Here is a 7,600-nt window from a genome sequence, read left to right on the forward strand (position 1 = left end):
CGTCTCTGTGCTGCTGTTGTTGCTACTGAGAGAGAAAGAGTTGGGTAATATGATTCCTCGATCACCTGGCCTACTGTTTTCACGTTTTTTCTAATTTACTACTACTTTTTATTTTGTTATGTTCACTAGCCAGTTCCAGAATCAGTTTGGTATAAGTTTAGATGTATACATTAAATTATAAAATTAGATGTATACATTAAATTTGTATAAGTTTCTTTTTCCTATCAAACCTATTTTTGTTTATAATTTACTCGTTTGTATTAGAATTCTCATTACATGAGAGTACATCAAGTCAAGCAAAAAAGAAATAGCATCAAGGTCGAACTATCATGTTTCAAAATTTTTGTTAGTGGAAATATAAGAAACATCTCACATGTAGTAAGTTTTGAACTCTTAATAATTCGATTTGAATTATGGCCTTTTGATTAGCAAGTTACTCTATTTTACTAGGAATAAATTAAGCCATTAACCATGACTATTGCTAAATGATTTGATCCATTTATTCATAATTTATTTCTCAAATAATTACTACTTTATGTACTTTTTTTTTCATGATAAAGAAATTTTGGTACATACTTTTGGTGATTTTGTGAGAAATGTGAAGAATTGTTTAAAAGTTAGATTTTTTAGACTTTGAACTGCTGGAAATTGTAATGCAACGAACGAAGAAAACTAAACTACTTTCATGTCCAAATACATCCCCTGAGATAACGAATCAAGGTGTGATTTTCCGTGTGTTGACAAAAGACGCCACAACCCTTTATATAGGTAGATGACAACTAGAGGTCAAGACCAGATACATTTGATGTATTGGAACATTGAATCTGAATAATGAACCTTGACTGTTCATTATTTCAAGAAGGTGTATTTGGATAACCATAATTTCAGGGGGATGTACTTGGCTGTCCATTATTATAAGAGGAAGTACTTGGTTGTCCGTTATCTCAAGGGATGTATTTGGACATGAAAGTAGTTTAGTTTTCTTCATTCGTTGCATTACAATTTCCAACAATCCCCCACTAATGCAAAGATAAGAATATGAATGAATTATGGGCAAAAGGAAGGAACATGTACTTAAGTGTTAATATCTTTCGATTTGAATTAACACGTGGTGAAATGAGGCAGGAACAAATATCCAAAAAGTGAAGTACTCTTAAACTGATTGGACTTAAGTTGAGACCCCCACAACACATACTATATCCTTTAATTTATGCAAACTCCGCGATACAAATAAAGTGCGTTAAAGGTCATGCACACACACCTTGGGTCTAATGAGCGCTCTAGAAAGACGGCCTAAGTCTTTCATAAAAGGAGACCACACCTTTACACTCACGTAGGTGATTCCATCAAGTCTATCTCATAAACCACCTTAAGGTTATGGAATCATTAAGAGTAAAACTCAAGTAAATCCATCAAGTGCATCTCAAATGCACCCCCCACAATGGGCTATGGATTAAGAATAAAACTTAACCTTTACAAAACACTACCACACGACATAGGAATAGGAAATGTAATGTATATTGATGGCCTATATGGCTTCGTTTGATCACAAACGGGTATCCACCATATTACCTCAATCCATAGGCTTTAACCCCACCCCCTTCGACGTTTCAAGGATCATTTTCCTTGCTAAACCCTTGGTTAAAGGATCTGCCAAATTTCTTTTAGACCTTACATACTCCAAGGAGATAACACCATGTTTGAACAACTTTTTTACTGCACTATGTATGATGCGAATATGCCTTTTTTTTCCATTGTATACATTGTTCTTTGCAATTCCAATTGCCGCTTGTGAATCACAACGTAAAGAGACCGGTGAAGCTTGTCTTCCCACAACGGCGCATCCGCCAAAAGGTTTCTCAACCACTTAGCTTCTTGCCCTGCCAACTCAAAAGCAATAAAATCAGATTCCATAGTAGAACGTGCTATACAAGTCTGCTTGGAATACTTCCATGAAATAGCACCTACACCTAAAGTAAACACATAGCCACTGGTGGAGCTAACTTCATCATTGTCAGTTACCCAGTTTGCATCACAAAAACCTTCTAAAACAGCAGGAAATTTACTAAAATACAAACACCAATCCATGGTACCTCTCAAATACCTTAACAAATGATGAAGAGCAGTCCAATGTTCACTATTGGGACTATGAGTATATCTACTCAATCTACTAACAGCATAAGCAATACTAGGCTGAGTATAGTTCATGAGAAACATTACACTCCCAATTATTTTAGCATATGTGAGAAACATTAGATTCTTTATTCTTTTTCAAGTGTATGCTAGGATCATAAGGAGTTCTTACTGGAGCAACCTCAAAACAATCAAACTTCTTCAATATTTTCTCAATCTAATGAGACTGACACAAAGAAAAGTCATTAACATTTCTTTTGATTTTAATTCCTAAAATCACATCTGCTTCTCCTAGGTCTTTCATTTCAAACTTAGAACACAAAAATTTCTTAGTCTCATTAACAACATTCACAGTAGGGCCAAAGATTAACATGTCATTCACATTAGGGCCAAAGATTAACATGTCATCCACATATAAACATATAATCACACAATCTGATCCTATCATTTTAGAATAAACACAGGTATCAGAAGCATTAACAACAAAACATCAGCCACTAATGTGTCATTAAACTTTTCATATCACTTCTTAGGTGCCTGCTTTAGGCCATACAAGGATTTTCTCAATTTGCATACTTTATCTTCCTGTCCTGCGACCACAAAACCTTCAGGTTGAGTCATATAGGTCTCTTCTCCTAAATCACCATTTAGAAAAGCCGTTTTAACATCCATTTGGTGTACCAATAAACTATGAATAGCGGCTAGGGCAATAAGAGTTCTAATGATCGCTATTTTAGTCATAGGAGAATAAGTATCAAAGTAATCAACACCTTGTTTTTGGTTAAACCCCCTAATTACAAGTCTGGCCTTATATTTATCAATTGTGCCATCAGGTGTTAATTTCTTTTTAAAGATCCACTTGCTACTTATGGGTCTAGAACCTTTAGGCAAATCATGCAAGTCCCAAGTGTGATTAGAGACTAGAGAGTCAAATTCACTTTTAATGGCCTCTTTCCAAAACATGGAATCTATTGACGTCATTGCTTCATCATAAGTCTTAGGGTCTTCTTCCATTGGATAGACAAACACTAATTCATCATTTAGAACATCAATATCATAATCCTCAGTCAAGAAGGCAGTAATAAAATCAGGACCAAAATTAATCTCAATTCTGCGGCTTTTACCTCTTCTAAGCTCAATTTCATGCTCATTATCAACAACATTAGAAGAAGGCACAACATGAGAATTAACAGGCATAGATGTAGAAGCATTATTTTGCACATCACTAGGCACATTATTTTTCAAAGGAAAAACATGCTCAAAAATTTTGCATCTCTAGATTCGCAAATAGAATTATCATTCAAAGACACAAATCTATAAGCAACACTATTTTGAGCATAACTAATAAAAACAGTGTCAAAAGTCTTAAATCCCACATTTACCCGTTTGAAATCAGGTAGACCAACATTAGCCAAACACCCCCACACTTTTAGAAATTTCAAGTTAGGGGAAACCCCTTACCACAGTTCATATGGAGTCTTATCTAACTTCTTATGAGGGACTCTATTAAGAATATAACATGCAGACAAAACAACTTCTCCCCACATATTGTTAGATAGACCCGAACTTAAAATCATAGAGTTCATCATTTCCTTAAGAGTTCGACTTTTGCGTTTAGCTACACCATTTTGTTGGGGAGTATAGGGAGCACTAACCTCATGTATAATATCATTTTTCTCACAAAAAGCCTCTATAGTATTAGTACTATATTCACCGCCCCTATCACATCTAAGTCTCTTGATTTTCCTGTCTAGTGGGTTTTCTACTTCTGCTTTGAATTTCAATAACATGCTTTCAGCTTCATCTTTAGATTTAAGAAGATAAACCTTAGTGTATCTAGAAAAGTCATCAACAAAAGAAATGTAATACTTCTTTCCACCTTTACTAATAGTGTTCTTGAAATCAGCTAAGTCTAAATGTACTAGTTCAAGCAATTCTGTCTTTCTACTAGTAATAGATTTAAATGGTTTCTTAGCATGCTTTGCTTCTACACATACAGGACATTTAAATTCATCAACTTTTATCGAAGGGAATAAATCCATTTTCTAAGTCTTTTAATAGAAGCAATATTAACATGACCTAGTCAACCATGCCATAAATCCACAGACTCAGCAATATGAGCAGAACTGGAAACATTTGCGTTATTGATAATCTCTTGAACAATGTTCAGTACAAATAAACCCCCACTAAGATACCCCTTCCTAAGAAAGTTTCCTCCACGAGAAATAATTATTTTATCAGCTTCAAAAATAAGTTTAAAGCCTGCTTTGTTGAGAAGTGCTCCAGAAACTAAGTTTCTGCGAAGTGAGGGAATGTACAGAACATTGTTCAAGGCTAAAGTCTTTCCAGATGTTAACTTAAGCATATTTTTTCCTTTACCCGTAACTCCAGTAGTAGTGGAGTTATCCATGTAGACACGCTCGCCATCAGTGTAGGGGTGTTCAAATGAAATCGAAAAACTGATCCGAACGGGTAAACCAAGTCAAACCAATTTAATAAATCGAAAATGGGCTCAGTTTGGTTTGATTTGGTTTTAGATTTTTAAAAGTCGATAACATTGATTTGGTTTGGTGTTACCCATAAAAAAAACCGAACTGAACCGATAAATATATACATATTTAAAATATTATATATATTTATATATGTTAATTAAACTTTATCTATTTTTTAACTTCTTCATAATTTAGGACCATTCCAAGAAAAAAGTCTAGCCCATGTTCCCCAAGCCCATTTACGTTTAAAGTAAAATAAAAAAAATTACTGAACGGTAAACACAAAATAATTTTTTTCTTCGTTAGATTTTCAGTTCCCTCTTATTTCCTCCCAAACCTCTATTCTCCTCTCACAATAGCAATCAAATACAAGAGGCTTTAATCACAGTAACTTTTTCTTCCCCTTTCTTTTTTGGTTACTTTTTGTATGTTCCCTACTCTTTGATTTTTTTGTCTTTGAAGTTTTACTTGAATGAATTGCTTCTCTAGTCTTTCATCTTGTATGTGTTTTTTATTTTATTTCTCTGTTATTTTAGATTTTCTCCACTGATTTAGGTTTTTTCTGTTGATTTAGTTTTTATCTAATGATTTTGGATTTCTCTATTTACTGGGTTTTTGGGCTATTCCTCATGTATGAAAGTTATTAAATAAAAAAAAGGAGAAACATACAGTTGGATTCTCTTTTATGTTGCTTTTGTGCCGCTCTATATTGCAAATAATATGAAAATTTAGTTCCTCACTTGTATCAATTTTTATAAAATACATTATTACAACCCGTAAAAATCGAACCAAACCGGTAAAACCGAAAAAATCGAAACCGATAGAATTTATACTATAATGGTTTGGTTTGGTTTGAATATTAAAAAAAAACCTCCTTAATTGATTTGGTTTGGTTTTAACCAAAAACCGAGTCAAACTGGACCATGAACACCTCTAGCGCAGAGATGCCTTGAAGCGCCTGTGTCCAGCCCCCAATCAGTTGTGTTAGCCACCAGATTCGCCTCAACGACGACAACAACAATCACTTCATTCCCCTCAGCAAGATTGGCTTGGGCAGCACCTTGTCCTCCCTGTTTTGAGTTTTGCCCTTTTCTTTGATTGCACTGAGCAGCCCTATGACCAAGTTTCCCACAAACGAAACAAGGTCCCTTTGACTTCTGAATTTGGCTCTTCGGCTGGTTGAAGTGACTCTTCTTCTTCCCATTTCCCTTTTTCAAGATTTTCTTTTGTTTGTCTTTGAACCTGTCTTTCACAACAGTACCAAAGTTTCCAGAAGGTTAGCTTTAGGAGAATTAAGGGAAAGAGCTTCCATCTTATCTTTGAGACAATTTTCCTCCTCAATCCTCATGTGGCTGATCAGTTCCTGGAGAGCTAAGTTCTTCTTCATGCTTCGGCTGGTTCCTATAATCATTCCAAGACGGTGGGAATTTTTCAAGCAGAACATTGGCCTGAAGAATCTCACACATCTTCATGCCCTCGGTAAGAATAGCAGCAGTCAAGTTCTCATATTCGTGAACTTGTTCCATGATTGGCTTATTGTCAACCATCTGGAACTGAATCCACTGGCCTACAATATACTTCTTATTCCCTGCATCATCAACACCATGTTCTTTTCTAAACTGTCCCATATCTCCTTAGCAGATTTATTAGTAACAAATAAATCAAACAGAGGGTTAGTCGTATGGTTCAGTAGATGTCCTCTAACATTTTGTTATCCTTTTCAAATTTCTTTTTAGCAGCATCATCAGTAACAACAGCAGTATCATCAAAATCATCAGTAGGAGTTTTAGGAACATCAACAAGTGGTTCGTCAAACAAACCACAATCATCTTCTAATTGTTCAAAGAAAATCAAAAGTTTTTTAGACTAGCGTTTAAAATTGTTGCCATCCAAAGGTTCAAGCTTTGACAAATCGGGAAGAGTTTTGTTCAAAGAAATAGCCATCTGAACAATATTGTATGAAAATCGCTTTCAAAATAAAGGATATGATTTTCTGGGTGTTGACAAGAGACCCAAAACCCCTTTATATAGGTAGATGACAACTAGAGGTCAAGACTAGATACATTTGATGTATTGGAACATTGAATCTGAATAATGAACCTTGACTGTTCATTATTTCAAGAAGGTGTATTTGGATAACCATAATTTAAAGGAGATGTACTTGGCTAAGAGGAAGTACTTGGTTGTCCGTTATTTCAGGTAATGTATTTGGACATGAAAGTAGTTTAGTTTTCTTCATTCGTTGCATTACAATTTCCAACATGAACTACTGTCCTCCTACTCATATATAACTACTTCAAGCTTCAATTGACGTTATACAGAGTAACAAGACCATTAATGTTTGACAAGAACTTGTTATGTATTGGTTTCCACAAGGTTTATTTTCTAGAAAAGGCATATAAAACACAAGAAAACGCGATAATTTCTCTCCCAAGATACATATTATATATTCCGAACCTTATATCATGAAGAAACCTTCTTTACAAAGAAAAAATAGATATAAACAACTAAGTGTTTACATCTATTACAGCATACCAAAGTGTCAAAACTCTCTCTTTATCACTAGTGTTACATTGTGAGGTAAGTTTGCCAATTAAGAAACTTGCCATTTATCGGACCAAAATTTAGTGCTTTGGGAAAATTGTAGAAGCTTGTAAAATACTTATGGACAATTATACTTCGTAGACTATGATTTCCAAGAAATGTTATCTTTTACTTTCGTTTGGTGTGAACCACAAGCTATTTCTAGGGAAGTCAAAAAGAATCATTCTTTGACATCCCATTGTATTAATAAACTCGAAGATTTAGTTATACAACCTATACGGTATAGATTGTATTACCTATAACAATAACAATAATATCAGTAGCTAAAATAACTACCACGAAAAATAACAATAATAAGAACAAATATAAATAAATAAATACTACGACTACAACAAGAACGATAATAATAAATAATAGTATTGCAAGTCTTA

The sequence above is a fragment of the Lycium barbarum genome, chromosome 8 (genome assembly GCF_019175385.1).
Source record: "Lycium barbarum isolate Lr01 chromosome 8, ASM1917538v2, whole genome shotgun sequence".
NCBI classification, from domain to species: domain Eukaryota; kingdom Viridiplantae; phylum Streptophyta; class Magnoliopsida; order Solanales; family Solanaceae; genus Lycium; species Lycium barbarum.